Source organism: Biomphalaria glabrata, chromosome 12, assembly GCF_947242115.1.
Source record: "Biomphalaria glabrata chromosome 12, xgBioGlab47.1, whole genome shotgun sequence".
Lineage (NCBI taxonomy): Eukaryota > Metazoa > Mollusca > Gastropoda > Planorbidae > Biomphalaria > Biomphalaria glabrata.
In genome coordinates this window covers 38747280-38773101 of record NC_074722.1, presented here as the reverse complement: position 1 = coordinate 38773101, position 25822 = coordinate 38747280, and the positions used below count along the sequence as shown (strand labels likewise).

Genomic DNA, 25822 nt, shown 5'->3' with positions numbered 1-25822 from the left:
TTGACACTAAAAAATTACCATTGACACTAAGACATTACCATTTTCAATATAATCATTGACACTAAGACATTGCTATTCTCAATGTAATCATTGACACTAAGACATTACCATTCTCAATCTAACTATTTGTACCGTCTTGAATGGTGTGAATGTTGATTGAATGGTATAAGGGCCTCTTCTGGCCTTGATGTAGTGTTCTTGTATTCTTAATCAAACACATCACATATTATGGATAAAATAATTACAAACTCCTCTCTGGCAGACAAATATTTATTACATCAAATAATAGTTCATAAAGTAGGCAATCTCAGCCATAAAATATCATCACGAATTATTTCACATCAAATACAAACTACATCCTTAGAAATATCTCCAATTAGGTACTCATATTATTTAATCCAATTTCATAAAACAGAGACACCTACGTCTCTTGATACATCATGGTGCTAACTTACTAAAAAATCGTGGTCATGTGATCAAAAATGGTACCTCTTTGCTCGACAATGTGTAAGACCCATTTTCACGTGAACTGAAATCATCTCGTGCATCTCACTCTAATGTTACACCATTGACACTAAGACATTACCATCCTCAATCTAATGATTGTCTCAGTGTTATCATTGGCACTAAGACATTACCATTCTCACTGTTATCATTGACACTAAGACATTACCATTCTCACTGTTATCATTGACACTAAGACATTACCATTCTCACTGTTATCATTGACACTAAGACATTAACATTCTTAATCTAATCATTAACACTAAGACATTACCATTCTCCATCTAGACAAAATTTACATGGTCACAGTTTAAAAGTGACTAAAGCAACAAACAACAATTAAATTTAAGAATCTATATTCATTACCCAGCTCAAATACAAACAGATGCTTAGATAATAATAAATAATTAATAATATATATAAAAAATTAGTATAAAAAATATCAATAGTGCAACAACTTGCATTTTTTTTTTTGCATTTGCATAGTAACAGAACTGGTATAGAAAAATACAAAAGACATAAATGTGGGAGCCACCGCTGGGCCAAAGTAAAAACACAGCATATTTTTATTTTTTTAAGCATTGTTCACCCCAGCAGCAGTAAATCGCTACATGGCAAAATAACAAAGCAAAATTTGAGTAATGGTTTAATAATAATAATGATGCTGAAGATAAAAGATGAGTGCAGTGTTTTCATAAACCCTATTACAACCTACTTTCCTCTATGGCAAAAAGGTGCCTGAGTTAATCTTTATAGTGCTTACAGGAGTACCCCGTTACGCCATCCTTGAAGATACCATTTGACATGCAGTCGCCCCCCATGTGGGATAATTTTCCAACCCATCACAGCTGTTGAATAAGTATTTCTTCTATACTACCCACACCAGCCTCCAGCAGAACATTTTTTTAAGGTAGTTCTGCCAGTGTATGAAAGTTTGGTGAGAACTACTGCTTGGATATATATATATATATATTTAATATGAAACTTGAAAAAACTTCTTTTTTGAAACAAAACTAAATATAACTTTTATTACAACATAACACTAACCCTAATACTAACCTAGATGAAATGAAATAAATCTAGTAGCAATAATATAAAATGGTATTTTAAACAAAATCTAACTCACTACAAAAAACCTGTCTGTACAGTTTCAGATCCCTGGGCAATTTGCATTACACTAGACCATTTTTGTAATTTCACCATCCTCACTGCATATCCGCCAACCAATCGCTAATTTCTCAACGTTACCTTGGAAACACCCACACACACACACTCCATAACACTGCTATACACATTTTTATGAACATACAAAATATAAACATTGTATAATTATGTCTTTATATAACTTTTGTTTTATAATTATTTTATCTAAGTAATTGACTAAGTAATTGTAATCATCGTCCTAAATATAATTTTGAGATCTTGTTTTCTAGTCTTAACATTAAGAAAGATAACAATCTAAAAGGTTAATAGTTATTGAAGCTAACAAACTAATATTAGAAAATGGTAAAATAAAAAAATCACTGAATACAATATATTTACAGGGTGCGTCAAAAAAAATGTATACACACTTTGAACTGTCATAGACAATTTATTTCCCGTTCTACAATGCTAAATTTCAGCACATGGAAAGCTTAATGTCTAATTAAAGTCAAAGTCATCAAGATAAGGCAGAGGAAATGGTTGGGAGGGAGGGGGTCTGTCAATGAACGTTGAATGGTGTAATATTGAGTTCTTACTTCCTGAAGTACTCTAGACACGTGACAAGACAAACACTATACGACTGACTCAAGTCCGTTCAGCAGACAACATGAAGTTTATTTTACTATAATAATAATAATATACTGCACTCCTTGTTAGTGCTACAAGTCAAGAAATAATAATCCTATCCGCATAACAGCGGTATCAAAAGTATCCAATACGTTAACAACAAATCATGTCCGCATCTCAGCGGGCAACACTGTGTAGAAATATAGATTAACTAATACATGTCTCAAAAGACCACTGGCAACAACTGCCCACAAGTTACTTTCTAACTGAAATTACTACAGACTTTTCTAAGTCGCTACTGTCCATCCCGGACTAAAATATACTTGACCACTCGGTCCAAAGAATAACACTTGACTTCTAACTTGACTTCACTTGACTGCTTTACTTGACTGACTGACTGACTGACTTCAAAGTCAACTTTATTCATTCTACTTCCTGTTTTCTACATTAGGAATTCCACGTGTCTTTTAAACTATTAACATGATGTGAACTTTAGATCATGCAATGTCAACTAAGACTGTGACATTACGCCCTTTCCCTCAAAAAAAAAAAGATTTTGTAAAAATCTTTTGAAATTTAAGTAATAATAATATTATATGTATAGTCACATCTTTTGAGAGAGAAATAATCCATACAAATGTACAATGTGTGCTATAATCTCTGGCACATGTCTTATCATGCCATCAAAAAATTTGATGAGACTAATATATGGTCTCATTTGACCTTACAATATTTGAAAAAATATTTGTCTGTGTAGACAATACTCATAGTTGTCAACATTACTCAAAAAGCAAGTGTTTCTTTACACAAAATTTCAAAGTAAATTCTCAATTTATCAAAAGAATGCTTTCAATATTAATTTTACAAAGGAATGAGCAGCCATGAAAAATGCTCGTATACAAATATACTTAGTTTATCCCATCAGGTTAAATAATCAAATGAAAAATATTGACAATGGTTACATGGTCAAATGAAAAGATATTGACAATGTTCTTTAAAATAAATCAATGCAAGTGAAATGTATCTATAATAAATATTTATGTTGTCTCAATGGTTTATGTACAAAAATAATGGCAATGTTTTGACAATGCTACTAAATCATGAAAGTCAAGAAAATATATTCTTTAATGATGATTTATGAGGAACATATTTAAATCATCAAAGTCATAAGCATATTAAAAGCATCAAGGTCGTTATCATGATATTCATTTGGCTCATATGTCTTACTGTGAGCACAAGTTCTTTTAACATAAGTGTAAGTTACAATCTTCTCTCGAAAAAATGAATCAGCTTTTCACGTTATGTAACATCAAATATGTTACTTCGAGCCATTAATAGTGCTCTAATAGTCTTCATCACTCAAATACAATGTTCTATTCAAAAATCAAATATATTACTTTGAGCCATTAATAGTGCTCCAATAGTCTTCATGAATCAAGTACAATGTTCTTTCAAAAATCAAGTATATTACTTCGAGCCATTAATCATGCTTCGATAGTTTTCTCATATCCATACAATATTCTTCTCAAAATTAGTGTTATCATCACATAATATAAAATATACTGCTTGAGCCATCAATAATGCTCCAAAAGTTTTGTCATTAAATACAATCTTCTCCTCAAAAAATATCAGTGTCTACATCACACATCATCAAATATATTACTTCACGAGCCATCAATAATGCTCCAATAATTTTCTCATATTAAATACAATCTTCTCAAAAAGTCAGTGTCTACGACACACATCAAATGTATTGCTTCACGAGCCATCAATAATGCTCAAATAATTTTCTCATATTAAATACAATCTTCTCCTCAAAAAATCAGCGATTACATCACACATTATATATATTACTTCATGAGCCATCAATAATGCTCCAATACTTCTCATATTAAGTACAATCTTCTATTCAAAGATTCAGTTTGCATTACACAGTATCAATTATTTTTCAAGCCATCAGTAATGCTCAAATAGATCTCACTATTTAAATACAATATTCTTTTCAAAAAATCATTTTTTGCATTACATATCATCAAGTGATTCGTTTCAAGCCTCGAATTAAGCTCAAATAGTCTTCAAAACTGATATGTGGGAAAAAATAAATTCATCAGTGAAGATTAATGTCACAGTCATATCTATACAATTTACAAAGGTTATGTACATTTGAAAAAATGAAAAATACATTTCAATAAATAGTGTCACATACTCAGGTTTTAATATGACTGCGTTCTGTTCAAATGGACTCTTGGAAAAATAATTTACACATATGCAAAAATTGGGCACATATGACCTTTTGAAGTGTCATGTGTACAAATACAATCAAAGTTATATGTAGAATATGGCATCAACAGATTCAATGAATTACACTTGTACTGGCTAATGAGTCCTTAACGGTGCTAGTGTTATGTAAAATAGTGTGATAATTATAGTTGTTGACTTATGTGAACAATGTCATTGTTTAGTTATATTACTGATATTTAGTGATTTTGTGATGGTGTTGTATCCTATTGTATAATAAACAAAATTGTATGTTGTGCTGCCCTATGTCTAGCTTGCTAACTACTAGTGTCATGTGTGTTTCCAGTTCTAATGTTACTATTTCGTGATGCGTTGTCCAGCCCGTTTGTAAGTAATGGATAGGAATTATTTTCTGGAGTTGAGTTCATGAATGCTACATGTTCGTGTTCGTGAGTGTCGATGGTTGCAGCTGAGTTGTCATAACTGCTAGGGCGTCTATGGATTCTATTGTTGCTGTTACTTTGCCATCTGTTTGAAGTATTTCTGTTGTATCTGTTTCGTTCGTAGCCATCACGTCTGGATTGTCTGTGATAGTTCTGAAAGTTGTTGGTATTGTATTGCTGTCTTCTTTGATAGTTCTGGAAGTTGTAATTATCGTTGTTGGTGTTGTATTGCCTTCTTCTATCATTAGGGCTGTAACTTTGGGTTGCTCTGCTGTTTCTTCTGTTGTCATATTTATTGTCTCGATATGTGCCACTTTGATACTGGAAAGTGCTTCTGTTGATTGATCTACATTGGCTCTTTATGTGACCCTTTATGCCGCAGTTAAAGCAGGTTTTATTGTTGCTGCTGTATTTGAATTTACTTGAATCAGTGTTAATGGTGGCAGCTATTTGATGGTCTCTTCTGTCGATGGTGTGATTGGGATGGCTGTCTTTGAATAAATTCAGGTTAGTTATGAGTTCTGTTTTGTTTTTAATTTTCTTCTCTTTCAGGAAAGTGAAAATGTTGTCTGTAACATTCAATAGTACACTGTCAATTAAGAACATATCAATGATTCTCGTCATATCACAGTTGGAGAGTTCAAGCCACTTTAAGATATTTTGCTTAATTTCAAAAATAATTCTGTTGTAATCACCGTTCTTTTGCAATCTGATGTCTCGAAAGAGTTTTCTGTAGTGGTCCTCGGATTTGCCAAAGTGTTCGAGGAGTCTGTTTTTCACAGCCTTGTAGTCAGTCTTTTGTTCAGGTGTCAGGGTGGCTATTATGTTCAGCGGTTCACCTGCAAGATTGGCGAGTAGGTGCTTGGCCATATCTCTAGGAGACATGTCATACGTTGAGGCTATGTGCTCAAATTGCACAATGTAGTTTTCAAGAGTTTCATTTTTCTCATTGAACGTATGGAACTTCGAGACGTATGGTTTGGCTTGCTGTGTCAGTGGTTGTAATATGTTCGGATTCACTTTTGCAGCTTCCAGTTTAGCTAACTCAACTTTTCCCTCTATTTCTTTCATTTCTTTCTGATGCGCTCTTTCTGCCGCTCGTTCATCTCGTTCCGCTACTTCACGTTCTTTCTTCTTTAATTCATCCAATTCTCTTTCGATAAATTCTCTTTTCTTTTCACCCTTCAATTCCATTTCTCTGGCCAACTCCAAGATTTTATCATAGGTAGACATTGTTGATAGGTATGGGTTTAGGCTTCAAGTGTGTATAATGTCATTAATATTAAATAATCTTCAACGTGTATAAAGTCAACAAATATGTAGGATTCCAATCTGTATGTAGTATTAACTGTGTAGTGAGTGCTTAGTTATCAAAATACAAATAATAATGTCTCACTTTGCATGTATCTTTGATATTTAAATAATAGATGGCCAATAAATGTATTGAGTTTGTAATCAATGTGTGCCAAATACAATGTACAAATGAGTCAATAGTAATAAGTGTTGCGTCAAAATGTACCAACAAAATAATCAGTACGAGAAATGTGTCCATACAAAATAAGTACAAGAGCTCAAAAAATAAGGCTCTAATTCAAGTGATAGTATATATGTACACAATATTATTACTTCAAATATATCTTTGTAACATGTTATATGTGCAGTGAAAAAATGAAAAAAAAATTAATTAATGAGAGAATAAAGAGATAAATTAAAGTATAGGTGACGAACACAAAAACAATATAGATAACAATACAGTCTGCTTTAAAAGAAATCAATAAATAGAAGACTTTGACAAGAGAATCACAGATATGTAAATACAAGACTTACACAAACAAACAATATGAATACAAAGAGAAATCACACTACGATTGTACAAACAAAACTATATACCACTAAACAAAAAATTTCAAAATGATCTAGAAGTCCCTACCGAACAAGGCTGGTCTACTCGGACCTTATTAGGACTAGGAGAACAACAAGAAAATCCCTAAAGATCCCTATCAGATGAAGTGAAATGGAACGGAACAAATAAATTGTGCCGATTCAGTCTCAAAACATAAGACAGACCCACGCCGACCGCCCTTTAAGGTAACAAATATAAAAAATGAAAATCAATTTAATATGGTTCCAAGAGTTATCAATCACTAACTCTATATATAATCAACTTCAATTACTGCTATACCACAGCAAAATCAATGTATATTAATCATATGAATATATTCAATCCTTAATTATAACTTACAGACTTTCTTTTGTAGACTGATGTAGATTAATCCTCTCTTGTAGCTTGTCAAATACAAATACAGCTTGAGTAGTTCAATAATAATCCATGGGTAAGGTAACTAAGTAATCCGATTGAGAATACACATCAATGTGAGCATCAAAGTAGTAGTAAAATAATCCAGTCATATGCCATAAGATGGCTCAAATGCTCAAGTAATGTCAAAAAATATTTCCTCTTGACCTTTACAATTAACACAAGTCCAACAGGTAATCCAAATAATCCAATAAGATAATCCAAAATGTAAGTGTAGTAATGCAGGCATGTGTTATTTCTTCGTCGTACAACGATGACTAGGAGAGCGCCAATAGGTACAAGTTAGTCCAACTTCAACGTCAAAGATCAATAATCCAAAAGTACTTGAACATTCGTATAAATAATCCAACAGTACTTAAGTGGAGAACTTCAGCTTAGATAATCCAAATATGTAAAGTCTCTGAAAAATTAGAATGACCATAAGTGAACAGAGGTCTAAATGGAGGACCTTCTGTATAGCAATGTAAGGTGAAACCTCGACAATGCAAGAGCGTGTCAAAAGTTGGTGACGAGCGCTCACGTGGAAACGATGTATCATCTGTCTTCAGGTGACGCCTTGAATTTTACACCCACACAAATGTATCAGCTGTCTTCGAGCGAAGCCTTGAGTTTTTCACCCACACAAATGTATCAGCTGTCTTCGAGCAACGCCTTCAGTTTTTCACCCACACAAATGTATCAGCCGTCTTCGGTTTCTGCCGATGGTGATGTCTCAAGATGTCGACAATAGTGGAGAAATAGGCATTGACCAGGTTTAAAATATACATATAAGATCCTTTTTTGTCCAGTAGATATAATGGTCAGTTTGTAGACTTCATCAAGCCCTAACTTGAGAACTGCTTGGTCAGACACAAACTGTGAAAGATGGAATGTGATAATATGAATATATATATATGAATACAATATTAAAGTGCTGACTTATTTATTACTAAAGCATCTCCAGATTTTCTTTTGCTAAGTCTTTCTTTTAACCAACTGGTGTGGCACAGCAGTAGGCTCTTTTTTTTTCATTGCAAGTCTATGGTTATTTTTTTTAAATCTTTTTGTCTACCAACACTCTTTAAACTATTTCCCAGGTGGATTCCCTACTTTAAATTTCTGTCTGTTAACATTTCAGCAAAGGTACAAGATATGAATACATTGCTTATGTCCTGAGAATGTTCTGCATTAGACACTTTAGGCCTTCTCTGCTACTCTATCACCTAAATAAATTAAGTTATGCTTCTTTTCCTTGCTCTTTGTTTCACTGCCAAGTTTGATACTTAATACAAAAAGAGTCAAAGGAATTCATCAGATTAATTTAATATTTAAAAATAGAATTCACTCACCATTAGCTGTCCCAATGAATGAACCATAATGTCAGGTTGACCATTAACCCTATCTTACTGTACCAGACATTCATGCTTGTTAGTTTAGCCTAAAGATAACAATGGTAGTGATATTTAGCTGCAAACATTTTACTAAATTTATATAACTGGTAATAAATTATTGTTAAAACAAAAGAAAGTCCATAGAAAAGAGATACAAATAAAACATAAAACAGTCTAATTTAAAACTAAATAAAATGATTAATTAACACATTCTTTTTAAGACTGGATGGCTGCCTGGTTGTGCAGTATGCACACTGGATTATCTTTCACAATGGTGGGAAGCGTGGTCGAGAGGCCAAGTGCGCTTGAACTTGGCTTGGCTACCTAGAAGGGGGCTCGAGGTTCGACACCCGACTCGGGCAGAGATGTGATTACTGAGCGCCCAAAGGCAGCACAGAAAACCAACTCCTAGATACCCCCTCCCCCCCACCGGTCCACAAATGAGATTGGACCAAAAAGCGCTCTGAGCATGCTATAAGCATGAAAGTAGCGCTATATAAAAGCTACAATAATAATAATAATGGTGCCAGGTTCATATTCTGCCAGCTGACATCAAACTTTTGAATTCATTTGTCAGTAATTATATTTTCTTTTTTTTTTTTTTTTAAATACAAGCCTCATGCAATAGCAGTCTTTAACTTTTTCTTTATTGTTATAAATTATTTTAAGCAGAAGAATCTAATGAAATATACTTACAAAACTTCCTTTAAGATTTCAAGTTAAAAGTTGTGGGTGAACATCATCCCAGGGTATACCAGGACCTATACAGATAGAGTGGTCATGAGTCTGAAATACAAATAAAGTGATTGTGTCTGAAAAACTTTTTTCTTTTATTAATCAGAGTTAATATGTCATCTAGGTATGTCAAATAGATAAGTTTTCCAACCTGTAGGTATGTCTGACAGATATGTCATAAAGAGTCTTACAGTCTAGTAATGTAACATGCTGACAAATTTTTTCTTTAGAATCTTAAGGGGAGGGGAGGGAGGTAAGAAGAGTGCTTTTAAGAAATTATTACTCACTATGGTTTCAATTACAATGGTCAGGTCAGTTCATCAGGGCTGATCAATCCAACATAAGATCCACTATTTTGGTAATTTACCTACGCCCACTGTCATGCTTTAAATATTTCCAGCCAATAGAAGTAAATTGAGTTGTATGTGCTGAGAAAGGAAGACAAAAAAATGTTTGTAAAATGTTTCACATATTTTAGTTGTTCCTTCAGAGTTGAAGATAATTTACTTCCTAGTCCTAACTTCCAGCAGGATGACAGCAGGCAGGGTATTAACCCAGGACCATCGAGAAGTCCAAACAATATACCACACGACCAGGCAGCCAGCCTGTATGTATTATAAGTGTGATTCAATATGTTATAAATCTATATTTTATATATGTTATAAGTGTGATTCAATTTGTTTAAAACTACAAAATTCATTTTTTTTTTAGGTTTACTGTTTTTGACAGTCAAAATAGTGGTTTACATTTTTTTCCCACCATTTAAGAATTCCGATTACAATACAAAATTTAAAAAAATAGAAAAAAAAACCACATACACACATACAAAAGATTTGTAAAAAGCCTTGGCAGTCACATCAAACATTTTTTCAAAACCAACAACATGCATATCCTTGATACAAAACACACACACTGGTCATTTTAGCCATAAGAGATGTACCTGTTACCAGATGTACCAGTTAGGTTGATTGGCTGTATTGTTAAAGATTAAAAGCAAACCATTATCCATACAGATCTAGTTTCACTAGAGAAAAGATTTTTTTTCTTGGTATCCAAATTCTTATGTATAAGATTTCTATAATGTGTCTTCTTTCTACTATAACATGCTCAGTACACTTTTATTGTATAAATACGATAAGGGTTATATAATTTGGCTCTAAATGAAAGATTTACCTGCTTTCCATATGAAGGGAGGGAGGGGGGGGGGGGGGGGGGCAAACATTTTAGTTTCAGTTCTAATGCATTCATAAGACCATATCTAGTATGACAGTCGACAGTAGAAACTTGCAATTAGATTCCATTATAGTTTCGGTTCTAATGCAGTCATAAGACCATATCTAGTATGACAGTCGACAGTAGAAACTTGCAATTAGATTCCAAGCAATAGTTCTACAAGTATATAGTGAATTTAAGATGTAGCACATAAATTATAATTTCCAAAATCTAAACATAATTTTTCTATTGCACAAAGTTATCCAGCTAGAGCTAAATTTTAAAGTAAGAGGCAATTCATAGTTGGAAACATATGAAAATATAAAGTAAAAATATTAATGTCCATCATGCATCAGGTTTAATTACAAAATGAGGATACTGAACACTTCAAGAACTTTAAATATTTCCTTTTCCACAACCAAGGTAACCAATCGAGCCTAGTAGGAAGCGTGGTCAAGAGGCCAACTACGCTTGAACTTGGCTTAGCTTGGCTGCCTATGAAGGGGGCAAGAGGTTCGACACACAACTTGAGTTGAGTTGTGTTTACTGAGTGCTTTAAGGCAGTTAGAAAACCTACTCCCACTGGTCCACAAATGAGATTGGACCATAGTGCTCTGAGCATGCTATAAGCATGAAAGTAGCACTATATGAAAGCCATAATTTATTTATATAGTAAATATTTAGGGTTAGAAACATGCTTACAATTCAAGTAGATTTCCTTATTGAATGACACTACAAAATGTAATCATGTATAATCAGGATATTCTTCTTTGTTTTTATTATTCATTAACTTCAACAGACCTACTTTTTTTTCAGTGTCAGAGCAGAAGCACCAACAAATGTTTCATTTTTTAAAATCTTTTTAAAAAAAAAGACTCACAACATAGCAAGTAAACTGCTTTACTATCGAAGTTAGTGGAATTAATTTAGGTGAATAGATAGTTCCAAACAGGATGCATGCCATAGTTTTACTTCTTCTAGACTTAATCATTATTTCAATTTATCAGACAATAGTTACCCAGATAACGATCCTGACTGCCAGGTCATGCAGTTTGCGCGCTGGACTGTCGATCGGATTTATCGATGGTCTCTAGTTCAAACCCTGCCTGCTCCCATCCCCCGTCACCCTGCGGGAGGTTTGGACTAGGAAGTAAACTATCTTCAACTCTGAAGGGACATCCGAAACATGTAAAACAATTTACAAACATTCCAAAGATAAATACATGTTAAATTAGTTATAACTTATGAAGACATATAGCTATTGACATAGTTTTGATTTAAATTTGAGGATAAAATGTAAAAACAAAAAAACCTTCATTAAAATTTTAACAAATAGATAGTTGTATATTCTATAGCCCCAATTCCTAAAAATCTAAAGCAAATATTCTTTTTTTATGCTTTGTTTAAGCCTGCTTTGCATACTTTATAAAAGTGCATAATTTGACTATAGTAAGTATTGCTTATAATATTAGCCTTTTCTTGCATCAAAGTAAATCAGAAATATTATTTTAAAATCAATTGTTGATTTAACATAATCATCAATTTAGTGGCTCAGAAAAGAAAAAATGTCTGAAAAAATGATTATAATTTTTAGAATAGTTGCGGATTAAAATGTAATAAGAATGCCTTTTAAAACTTGAAAATCTATAGGGCTTGCTAATAAAAATACCAAAGAGTGGAGATCTATCACAATGTGAGAAATGGCGAGGCATCACTTTGCTGTCAGTACCAAGCAAGATTTTTAGCAGAATCCTACTAAACAGAATAAAGGGAGCATGTGATGAACACCTAAGGGAAGAACAGGGCGGATTCAGAAAAGGGAGATCTTGTGCTGACCAAATAGCTACACTCAGGATAATTGTAGAACAATGTGTCGAATGGCAATCTCCTCTCTATGCAACTTTTGTTGACTTTGAAAAAGCTTTTGATAGTGTCGACAGAGAATCTATTTGGACTGTAATGAGACATTATGGGATCCCCAATAAAATAATAACCATAATCAAGAACCTTTATGATGGTTTCACCTGCCAAGTAACCCACTGTGGCAAGCTGTCAGAGGAATTTCCAGTCACAACAGGAGTCAAACAGGGATGTCTTCTTTCACCACTCCTGTTCCTTCTAGTACTGGATTGGGTCACAAAAGAAGCCTACTCTAAGATCTGGAATTCGCTGATGACATAGCCCTATTATCACACAGACTACAGGATATGTAAGAAAAGGTCACAGCTTTAAGCGAAGTAGGAAAAAGAGTAGGCCTCAAAATAAACCACCAAAAAACTAAAGTACTTAAAGTAAACAATAAACAAAGTGGAGACATAGTATTGAATTCTCAGACAATAGACCAAGTAGAAAATTTTATATACCTTGGGAGTGTAGTCAGTATATCAGGTGGAACAGATGAAGACATTAAACGCCGTATAAATCTAGCATGTCAGACATTTACACAGCTAAAACCAACCTGGAAATCTCCTTACATCTCAAACAAGACTAAACTAAGAATCTTTAACTCTAATGTCAAGGCTGTCCTACTGTATGGTTCTGAAACATGGAGAACAACTGAAGCCACAACAAAAAAAATACAGACCTTCATCAACAGATGCCTGAGAAATATCCTAAAAATACACTGGTATGACAAAGTAGAAAACACCAAACTGTGGGAGATGAGTGGACAGAAAAATATAGAAGTGCAGATCTTAGAGAGGAAGTGGAGATGGATTGGTCACACCCTTAGAAAAGATACCAGCAACAGAGCTAGGCAGGCCTTAGAGTGGAACCCCCAGGGAACAAGACGCAGAGGAAGACCAAAAAGAACATGGCGACGCAGTGTACTTGAAGAAGCAGAGAAGACCGGGAAGAGCTGGGACACCATCAAAAAGCTAGCAAGAGACCGTGGAGAGTGGCGTAAGGAACTCAAAGGAGTGATGATGATGATGAATCTATAGGGCAGATGATGTAAATGTCATCTGTTTCAGTGGCCTACAGTTATAAAGGTATCATGATATGGCCAGCACAATGATAAACCTTCTTTACTTCCCCAACTAATGTCATTAGAATTGCATGGACTGGAGGCACTCTAAGATCCTGAAATTCAAAAACAATCTTCACCAAGATTTGAACCTGAAAACTCTAGCTCAGACATGCCTACCCCCAAGACCCAGAATGTGGAACACTCAGGTTGAAAATGTGGAATTTTGGGCCCCAATGTGGAACATATGCGCGTTTATGTTAGTCAGCCATACTGTACCCAATATAAATAAAACTTCAATTATATTAGCCTACTTTAATAACAATACTAGTTTGCTTTTTATAAATTAGATGTAAATAGTATAATATAATTAAAAGTAAGAAAACCTTTAATTCATAATTATGTCCTTTGTTTGAAATCAATAGTTCTAACTCCTATGTGATTATTCTAGATCTACTTGATTATCTATCCTTTTCTAGGGCTCTACTCTAGTCACTCTAGACTCTAGATGTTGGCTCTAGTGCTAGATCTAAAATAATTTAAGAGTCTGTCTACTAGTAGTACTAGTCTAGGACTAGACCTACATCTAATAAGTCCTCTAAGTCTAAGAACACAGATTATAATAAATATATTATAGATCTAAATATTTATGTCTAGATCTATGGACTTATTGAGAACTAAATTTATTACATATAATGATACATAGAAATCTAGAGATCTATCACCTTCTAAGTCTATTTCTCTAGATACTAAGATAGATCTAGATTTAGTATCATCTAGACTCTTCACTCTAGTAACTAGTTAAATCTAGTAATCTAGTGCTAGATCTAGATACTAATTTATTTAGACTATGTAATAAGTAGATATATAGCCTTATTTAGATCTAGGCCTTAGCCTTACTGTGTCTAAGTTAATTAATTACATTTAGATCTAGGTCTCTAATAACCTATTTGAAAAAAAAAATCCTTTTCTTAGAATAGAATTACCTAAGAAACCAGTTGAGTTAGTCACGTTAGTCAGAATAGCGCCTTTGTCTGGAAAAGAAAGGGATTTGAATGGAAAATTAGGTTTATTAGCACTTACTAGATTCTAAGAATAGATCTAGACCTAGAGTACTAGATCTAGATGTAGATCTATGTCTAGATCTAGCTCAACCATATCTTCGTAAATTTAGGACACACCGGGTCCGGGAGGAGATGAAATAACAATAAACACAGACCTAGATATATTTTATTTTGCATTCAGTATTTTCATTTCGCATTATTAATAAATAATGAAAAATTTTTTGTGTCGGAATTCAGACTTGGCGGAACAAAAAATCGTGAATGCAGAACGGCGGAACATGTGAGCTTTTTTGATGCTTTTGCAGGACGGTTCCGCATAATGCGGGACTGTAGGCATGTCTGCTAGCTTAAAAGCAGTTGCACTTAACCACTTAGCAAGTCCCCCACCCCCCCATTAAAAAATCAAATGTTCCATTATGAATCAGCACATCATCATTTGCAGAGAGAATTGCTGCCAATCTTTTGACTATACAGGATATAGCTAGCTTAAGTACAATAGAGATAACTTTATTCAAGAATTTTAAACTTTGGCTGAATGTGCATTGTGACAAGCTAATTCAGGAACTGGCTTATACTGTAACATTTATTTAAATATTTTAGACTAAAATTACAACTATTATACACTAAAATAAAATGTTATTTCATTCACAATGTCATTATGTTATGGAGTGTTTACCCTGGCCCAGCATCCTCCTCCATTTGCAGCATTACATGTACTGTAATCTTCAGGGGCCCAAAGACTTTTTCCAGTGATGTAAGCCTCCAGAGAATCATATGTCCTTGGATAATGGAAGCTGTGAACAGAATCACTTTTGCATAACACTTTCCAAAATGTACAAACTATTTAAATATATTAATATATGCCTTTATTCTAAAAACAACCTCATAATAATATACTTATTCTTTTAAAAGTTTCATAGAATTTATTACATGCTAGATATCCTTATATGTTCACCTAGATGTCTACAAGCTAGCAGAGCTGTTTGTTAGAAAGTTGATTAGGTCTTTCCAAACTCAGCCACTTTCAAAACTTAATAAATAGTGAACAATACACAAGTTACACCTAAAATAAAAATGCCAACAAAAGAGCTATTCAGGCTTCAGATGGGAACCCACAGACACAAGGCACAGAGGAAGACCAAAAAGAACAGGACAAACACAATCTTCATATCTTCTAGATTACAGGCATTACTTCAAAATAGAATATAATTATGTCCTATGCATTTCATGATCAATCTAGTCAGGCATGTTAATAAGTTACTTCAACTCTACTAAGTCATTGGTTTTCCTGGCCGATTGAAGCATCCCATTCCCCCTCTCTAATGGCATTAGGGAAAATTGAAAATAATTATGTGGTGTCTTTTTATCTGTTTCTATCTCCTCATCACTAGTTTTGGGGAGTAAAAAACTTAACCAACATACCCAATAACATAAACAGATTTAGCTCATTTTTTTTAATCTTTTAAGATGTCATGAGCAATATCCCATCCTCCATCATGTGCTATAATTAAAATATTTTTAAAAGCCATTTAAATCCCAAGCCTGGGTGAAAAAGGAGGAGGGTTTGGCGTGGGGCTAGCGACTCCACCCTGTAAAACCACTATTGCTACAGAAATGGCAAACTCGACACACCAGGTGGGAGGAGGCTTCAGACATTGCCAGTGACAGATCTTTATGGAGACAGCTTGCCGACAATGCGCCGAACGGCGCGGGAGGACCTAAGTCTAAAGTAAGTTTAAATCTAATGCATTTCTCAAAGTCTGCAAATAGAGAGATAACAAGGATGTCTGGTAAATGTTGTATGCAGGCCTTCTAACAGAACTAATAATTTCAAAAACAAAAATGATTTGGAAAATATGACCCTAAATATACAATCTGTTGAATTTCAATAATCATTTTATTTATGAACCATCTGGTTTATTATATATTTGTTACGGTCGTAGCGCAGCACGGTGTGCATGAATAATGGTGCGAATTTGTGTAATGAATGGAAGTGATGTTGAAAAGGGTAAATTTGTGTAATGAATTTCGAAGAGTTTGTGTCGTAACAAGTGGCGCCCAACGGAAAAGGCAAGACCTGCGTTATATCGGTATTTAATTCCTGTCTACTGAGGTATTACTAGTACTACAAAGTGTAACAAAATCTCAAGATCTATTAAGATTGGGAGAGTAGCGTCATCTAAATCTCTAAAGCTATGTACTAGACTCACTGGTAAACATAAACCTTTAGTTGAAACTTAACTAAAAACATTATTGCTGAATTAATCAATTGGATTAACATTTAAATCTAGATTTATATCATTATAATTATTATGACGGCCCATTCTCTACATTCACCAATGTGAAAACGTCAGGGATTACCCACTGTATTTGGATGTGCTATGAATTTATTGAAAAAAAAAATAATAAAAAAAAATCATGTCAGTGTTGCTGAAGTTCATGTTCATTATTCTGGCTGGTCATAGTTCTCAACAATAACCTTTAACATTCAATATTGATGGAAATTTGTACGATTATTAGCACTGCTGTGGGCAACACTAGTGAATTTTGACTACGGTGGAGAACAGTGCCTATTTAGGACCAACGGATATACACTGACTACGGCATATAGACAAATAACGAAAGACTCATATCACCGGCGGAGAATATACACTAGCATTGGCAGTTATACCAGCAGGAAGAAGAGTATTCCGGGAAGTAGATACATATTTGTATTCGAATAACATTAAACGTTTGGTTCATTACATTACATTTAGATATGAACATTGTTGGGTCCAAGCATTAAGTATATGAGAATCAAATATATTTAATTGATATGGTCAGATATTATAACTCGATAAAGAAAAAATACAAATGGCGGATAAAGCTGAGATAGTTGCTTTGAAAGAAGAAGGGAGACTATTGGAATTAGAAGGAGCAGAGCTGAGAAAATATGTACAAGAAAGATTAATAGAAAGAGAGAAACTAGTCAAGGAAAAGGAAATAGAGAAAGAGAAGTTAGTCATGGAAAAGGAAATAGAGAAAGAGAAGTTAGCCATGGAAAAAGAAAGAGAGAAAGAGAGGTTAGTCATGGAAAAGGAAATAGAGAAAGAGAAGTTAGCCATGGAAAAAGAAAGAGAGAAAGAGAAGTTAACTATTTACAAAGATAAATTAGCAATGGATAAAGAAATAGAGAAAGAGAAGTTGGCTATCAGTAAAGAGAAATTAGTTACGAATAAAGAAATTGAGAAAGAGAAGCTAGCTATGGAGAAAGAAAGGTTAGCCATAGAGAAAGAAAAGTTGGAAATAAAAAAAGGAAAAGCTAAAGATGAAGGCACTGGAAAGAAAAATGACGTGTCTGGAAATAAATTGGCAAAATATAAAGATACAATGTTTGATGAGAATAAAATAGACATAGATGTTTTCTTAAAGAAGTTTGAAATTGAAATGAAAGAATTGGCTTTTCCTGAAGATAAATGGATATTTTTGTTATCGAAGTCATTTGCAGCGGAGGTACCGTCAAAGATTTGCATGAATCAGAATAATTACCAAATAGTAAAGGAGCAATTACTACGAACATTTGGAAAAACTGAGGCATTTTATCATCAACAATATGTTAATTGCACCATTGAAACCAACGAGGATCCCCAAACATTTTTAGACAAGATGAATAGCTACTTTGACTATTGGACAGAGTCATCGAAAATAGAGAAGACGTTTGATGGACTAAAGGTATTTCTTATGCTGGATAAAGTCATTTATGAGAGTCAGGACGAACTAAAAATATTCCTGCTGGAGAGAAAGCCAAAATCTGTAGATGAGATTGTAAAATTAATAAGGGCTTACAAAGTGGCACATCCTGAAAAAAAGTTAAACAGAGGTAGCGATATTGAAGAAATAGTAGCATTTAATAGAGCTAGAGAAACACAAGACAGTTATAGCAACAATAGAAGATTTAGATATGAAGGACAGAATAGGTTTAGAGGACAAGGAAGGAGCCAAATAGATAGTAGACAAGGCCAGTATAATAGCTACAGAGGGCGATATCAAGGAAACAGACAGGGAAGATATGACAGCGGAAGAAATAGAAGAGATCAAAGTTTGTCGTTATTGTCGAGTTCAGGAAGTCTAGACTGTTTTCAAACATTTGTAGGAAATAAGGCTGCAAGAACGATAAGGGACACTGGGAGCACTATTGTTGGAATAAACCGAAAATTGGTTGAAGATCATGAATATACTGGAAAAAACAAAGCATGTATTATGTTTGATGGTAAAACAGTTCGATTACCTGTGGCCCGAGTGAACATTAAAACACCGTATTATACGGGGATCGTAGAGGCATGTGTTATAGACCATGATCAAATTGATTTGATTATTGGCAATATACCAAACATAAAGAAGTGCACGGAAAATGAGATAGAAGTTTGGAAAAATTGTTGTGGAATGGCGACTACTCGATCCTGTAGTAAAGATGTAGAGGAAGGAGATTTGGCAAAATTGTTTGAGTTATCAACTAAGGAAAAAGAGCAAGATGAAGAACAACATGAAAACACAGAAACAGAATAGCCAGATGGGCACTGCAACTTATGGATTATAACTTTGAGGTCAGGACAATACCAGGGAAAGACAATGTGATAGCTGACACATTATCACGGTGTACCTAAGAAGGAAAAGAAATGGAAGTAAGGAAAGGAGCTTGGCCACGTCAATTTTGTTTCTGATTCTCATATACTTAATGCTTGGAAAAGCCAAGTAAAATCATTTTGGTGAGAACACAATGAATAGCAGTGTAATGAATAGACATCTATAGGGAAATCTACAGATTGGAACATTTTGTAAATATACACATATTACATGTATATGTACTCGAAGACTGTATGGACTGACGAAGCTTTGTACATGTGTGAGGTGTCGAGATATTAATATATGGTGTTATATTGAGAATTTGATGAAACCATTATTAGAAATGTAAAATATAGTATTACAGTTACATAGTTAATTATAGTTTATATTTGTGAATTATGAGATTTACTCTGATTGGTTCGTTGGGGAAGTCTGGACATTATACATTGGGATGGATGTAAGTAATTTTGAACTTAAAATAATAATGTAAAGAATGATGATATTTAATTTTGCTGTTGGAGGGTTTTGTTGTTGTCGTTGGTTTTTACCTGGTTTAAAAGAATGAGAATTAATGAAGATAATATAATTATATTGAACAGTGATTTATAATTTTATTTGATATTTAAAAGACGTTCGATGTACATCGAACTTGGCAAACAAGGGGGGTGTTACGGTCGTAGCGCAGCACGGTGTGCATGAATAATGGTGCGAATTTGTGTAATGAATGGAAGTGATGTTGAAAAGGGGAAGCTGGGAGTAATTGACAGGAAGAGAAATGAAATGTTCGTATTTACATAACTTGTTGTAATATTAAAGTATTTATAGAGTAATAACCTGAGAGTCTATTATTATTTCGAAGAGTCTTGAGTCGTAACAATATTCAAAAAATATTTTGATATGTTTAAAAGCTATAGAAGATTGTCCTTATGATCACTTGAGAAAAAATGTCAATATACATTAAAAGTCAGAATACTTTTTATATCATTTCTACAATGATTCCCTATAGAATAAGTGATGCCTTGTGATGACAAGAAACTAATCTTTAACTCTTGGACAACTATCAGATACATCCAATATGATCTGGTAAAAACAAAGATCTTCACTTTTTCCAAAAATATACAAGTATTATTATACAGTATGTCTTATAAAGATAGTATAGTATAAAATGTAGACAATTACCTTTATAATAAGTCCCAAGATAAGTTAGGAATGCAGTATTTTCCGTGGCTGTGCAGCCCCAGCTGAGACCTACATATTTATATAATCAACACTATAGCCTCTCTCATTCCATATCTGATGAAGATAAATTAAAATTAGTTGTTAGATTTATACAAAGTCCCTGTGGGGCTGAGGGGCATACACCAGTTGGCTACCTTTCAAGGGGGCTGGATTTAGAATTCCAGTAAGCACCACACATTTTCATAAATTTTCAATTTAGATTTGGCTTGAGCTATGTTGCAGAAAGGGTTAAGTAAGGGTTGGAAACAGCATGGAAATCTTCTCCCAAATACTGCTTCTCCCCACATGTTCCCCAAAGAGCTTAAACTGAGCACTGAGCAAGCTTTATGTTATGATAAACCAAAGAAAAATAATAAATAAATAAACATCTAAATTTCATTCAACAGAAAAGTAAAATCTAGACAGTCAACTGTTAATTAAGGCTAGTAGAAACTAGAACAAATATATTCGTTTTGTAGAGTTCATTTTCAAGAATGTTTTTTTTTTTTATGTTGCTATCTTGACTAAGGCTAACTCATTTGACACAGAGGGCATTTCAAACCCAAGCAAAGGGGCATAGCACTTGTAATACATATTAACATAAACTTTTTCATATAGAGTTAAATATAAATATCTTTATATTATGAACTAAACTGTGTATGTAATAGAGACCAACAAAAAAACAAAAACAGTCTAGAGAAAACCAATACATAAGACCATAGAAAGTGTAGGGGCAGCTACGGAAACTTACCCCAAAGTAGTCTATTGTTAAATTATGCCTTCTTTTAGCTCCAGTAATCCATCCCTTCTTTGTCTACTCAATCAATCATATACACTCTGGACTATCGTTTAGTGGTCTCCATGATCCTTGGTTAGACCCCTGCCTGCTGCCACCCCACATCTTCTTGTGGGACGTTCAAGCTAGAATGTAGTTGTTTTCAACTCTGAAGGAACATCTGAAACATGTAAAACATTTTTACAATAATCAGAATGGGTCACCACAATTTAGATCCTGCACACATAATAATTCCAGACTCATCATAGATAATCAGTAAGTCAAAGTTAATAAGTAAATACTGTTTGCATCAGTTTAATTTAACTGAAAAAAAAAAACATTATTACATTATAATAAATATGTCATAGAAAAAAGCAGTTTTAAAATCATAATCAAGAAATTACTATTTTTCTCAAATTTACCTTAATTATAAATAGTCTAAGATTTCATTCCCCTGAATCTCTGGATAGTTGACAAAGTAGTTTTGAAGTTGCCTAGGAAAACATTTTTTTTAGGAATTAGTTTCAAAAAGATCAAACTCATGCCTGTAATAAACCTTCCTCAGTTACCAGTACTATAAAAAAAAATCCTGTGTTTGGTACCATGGGGTCAGTTTAGGCTTTATTAGTCTCATTGTAATTTTTTCATTCATGTTTTGAATTCTCTTAATTAAATAACATTAAATCTCTAAAATCAGTGGCCTGACTTTTAAACTTATCTGTTTGTTTCTAGTGTAACAGTGTAAGCTTACTTTATCAACTCTATGCAGTCTCATTTATTCTATTTTACATGTTTTTTTTTATTTATTTGCTTAGTTGTTGCTTTTTTTTTTAAAGCATCAAATTTACATAAAGAAAAAAATAATATCTTTTTGATGTATTTTTTTTTTCTGCCTTTTTATTATGTTTTTCTTTTAATAGGCCTACATAGTAACATAGATCTCTATGGTAGATTCTTATAACTGAACACCGACTTTCGGGAACTAGGTCAATTTTATATTTTATTTTTTTATTTGGTGAAGGTTTAACTTACAAAAAAACTGAAAGCAGATTCTTATTCTGCAACTAAAGGACTATAAAAATAGCTGTGTTTCTTTGTATTACCACCCATAGTCAAGATTTTATTTTAAAATAAATTAGGTCACTTCATGCTCCTATTTAGAACGCAGTTTTTGGGCTTTCTCCTTAGTTGAACAGTGAGCATCGGTGTTGAACACCACTAATTAGATGTAATTGCTAATAAATTATATTGGTGTTACTTTAAAATTATTTAGATTGTAGTAAAAGAAGTAGATTCAATTTTGAAATATGTATTTATAGTCTTATTTCCTCATATGCTCTCTCTCTTTATATATATATATCGTATATAGTTTATTTATTTAAATACCTATATAATCTTTGTGTAGAAACAGACAGAAATATACATGATATTTTCTACTAGGCTACTTGTATTTTCTCTCTGTCTTTCTTTTAACTCCCATCCAAGGACCCTCTTCTTGTTTTCATAATTTGGATGTTCGTTTTGTGAAACCTTAACATCCCCTCCCTCCCATAGATGCTTATAATTCTTTTCATGACTCTCTCCCCCTTCCCTCCACTGCCTGTTGGATAGTTTGTGACACTACTCGCTGAGTGTATACCCCTCCTCACCGCCAGATTATCTTGCGTGATCACATGCAGTGGGCATGCAGTGGGCATGGTCTCTGGCTTCAAATTAGCAGCCAGCACTTTTTCTTTCATTCATAAATTATATATTCTAGATATCTCTATCTAGGTCATGTTTATTCATTGAAAAAATCATAGATTAATTCCAATAATATTTCTTAATACGATTTTGCTGTGTTCAAAAAGGAGAATGAGCTGAATTCATTATTATTTGTTTGGACACCCCCTTTATTAATTTTATTTAACAGCTAACGGTATAAATGTGATTGGAATGTCTTTCTAAAGATGTTTGGAAGCTTATTTTGATATGCCCATCAGCCTACAATCAAACAGGCTCATGATATAGCCTTCATCCCTTATATGGGTATGAATTGCCGGGGGAGGTTAAAACAACAGCTTAGCATACATGGTTACCGAGAATCTAAATAACTGCCATCTGCTTTGGAAAAACAGAACAAAATTACCGGAACTTATCTAAAATTGGACATGCACAGTCCCGAAACGTCGTTTTTTAGCTCCAAACATAAAAACAAATGAATTACAAACAAAAAAAAGCGACCCGAGGAGAATTCGATGGGGTGTTCAAACTATAAGACTAAGAGCCTCCTCTCTATAACTATAAAGTATAATAGATCTATATTTTGAACTTTCAAATTACAGCAGTTTTTTGTTTAGAAACCATAATGATATTATCATAATTATGCACATTACCAAATTAGTTAATTTAATTAGGTTTGGACAAAGATGTACATTAGATTTATACAGATCTAGAGTCTAGTAATCTTTAATTCATAACATGTTATTGTTATGATGACTGGTAATCTGATTATAATTATGACATGTCACATGGTCACATGGTGTAAAAGTAAAATAAAATGATAAGATTCAACTTGGCAGAATTTAAGTCATTGCATGACTAGATGCATGACGCGTAGGACATAATCATCTTCTTTTCTTCGAAGTAACGTCTGTATTTCATAAGGGCCTTTATAAGATAAGAAGATTCAACAATCTAATTCTAATATATCTAGATATCTGTCTAGTCGTCTAGATCTACTTACGGTAAAATCCGCGGCGTCCTTGTCCTATCTATCTTTTGTTGGCAGTGGCCAGGGAATGGTTGAGTGTGGTGACTTTATTATAGGTTAATCTTATCTTTTAAATTACAGACACGTCTTCAAGAAGACATTCTAATTACGTCTACGTCAAATGCGTTTAATTTGTCAATCTAGTCATGCATGTTAATAAGTGGCTTAAACTCTAAGTTGGTTTTCCTGGCTGATCCAGGCAACCCATTCCAGACTCTAATGGCACTAGGGAAGAACTTGTACTTGTAATCAAGGGCGGATTGGATGTCAAAATCGGTCCAGGCATTTCTAAACAGTACATTTCGTAAATTGTATATCATTTGATGGGTTTCCAATTATATGCCTATCTGTTCTCAAAATCATTGGGTTTTTTTAATGACGTATCGGTAAATATATGCATGTTCTATAATACTCTACATCTTTAAAAGAAATATAGGACTTATGTTGCTTTTGAATCGTCCTAAAGAATGAAGCCTACTAATAGCACTGTCTACGTATGTAGGTATATTAGCCTACATTATTTTTGAACATGTGTGAGATTAAATGAGTATTACACTGTAGTCTGTAAAAGATGTATTTAACTTGACGCTCATATAGCCCCTTATATAAGAGAATATTATAAAACCTTTAAAAATTTTATGCGTGCCATAGTGGCATCCATGAGACCATTTACGCCAGGCATGTCAAACTCATTAAGTATGGGCCACATAAAAAACTTACTATGACCTGAGGGGCCGCAGCCAAAAATCAGTTGCAAAACAGCCTACTAGTTTTATGTAAATTATAAACAATAGAGAGGAAGTGGAGATGGATTGGTCAGACCCTTAGAAAAGATACCAGCAACAGCGCTAGGAAGGCCTTAGAGTGGAACCAACAGGGAACAAGACGCAGAGGAAGACCAAAAAGAACATGGCGCATCAGTGTACTTGAAGAAGTAGAGAAGACCGGGAAGAGTTGGGAAACCATCAAAAAACTAGCAAGAGACCGTGGAGAGTGGCGTGTTTTTGTCGAGGCCCTATGTTCCATGAGGAACTCAAAATAGTGATGATGATAAACAATACAATAGAATACATTATTTAATAGCATACCTGTCCCATTGTTAGCTAAATTTGTAGTAGCCTACCTACTATTTGGTAATTATAAATTACTATGATTACGCGTTATTTTCTTTGTCCTGATGCTTAACATTCTTTCTGGGATACAAGTTTATAAATGTCTGATTGAAGCTTGTTTGCCACTGACACTTTCATCACTGATGACACATTTTGATCAGATAATCTCGAACGGGAAGGTGTTTTTGTAGCTTTCATTAAGGAAAAGAACTGCTCACAGAGATCAGTGCTTCCAAACATAGCAAGAATTCGGGCTGTAAATTTCCGCAATTTAACTTTCTTTACAGGTAAATAACTGTAAAAATGTTGGCACAGCCACTTCTATCTACTTCGCTTTCAACAAAGATCCAGACTGCTTTTCCATCAGCTCTAGTTGCACATTATAGCAGCATTTTCAGAAGCAAATAAAAATGGAGATACTAACAACGAAAATTCTTGCTCGTATGAAACGAAGTCAAGAAAACGGTCATTGAAAAGCATCTACTAATGATTCCAGGTGTAGGACATATTTACCTAATGTTGTAGCCGTATTTAATCTTTTTAGTTCCTGGCACGTTGAGACGAAAACAAGATTTTCTATTCATATTTGATTTATCCATAGTCGTAATTTTGTTTGAAAGCACTTGACATGATCACACGCAGTAGTGACAATTTTGTCTTTACTTTGAAGTTTCAAATTCAAGTCTTGCAGGTGACCATTGAGATCAACTATAAATGCAAAAATCCTGAATCCATTCGTAAGTTT

General features: G+C 33.7%; 2 long non-coding RNA genes across 2 annotated transcripts; both read right to left on the bottom strand.

Moving 5' to 3' along the window:
- Positions 1-256: 256 nt before the first annotated feature.
- On the bottom strand, positions 257-3448 carry LOC129922023 (uncharacterized). Its single transcript, XR_008774002.1, has 2 exons — positions 1729-3448; positions 257-1625 (listed from the first exon to the last, which is right to left on the bottom strand). It is a non-coding gene; the product is annotated as an uncharacterized LOC129922023 (long non-coding RNA).
- Positions 3449-20519: 17071 nt separating this feature from the next.
- Positions 20520-23682, bottom strand: LOC129922024 (uncharacterized). Its single transcript, XR_008774003.1, has 3 exons — positions 23589-23682; positions 21636-21707; positions 20520-21394 (listed from the first exon to the last, which is right to left on the bottom strand). It is a non-coding gene; the product is annotated as an uncharacterized LOC129922024 (long non-coding RNA).
- Positions 23683-25822: the final 2140 nt, after the last annotated feature.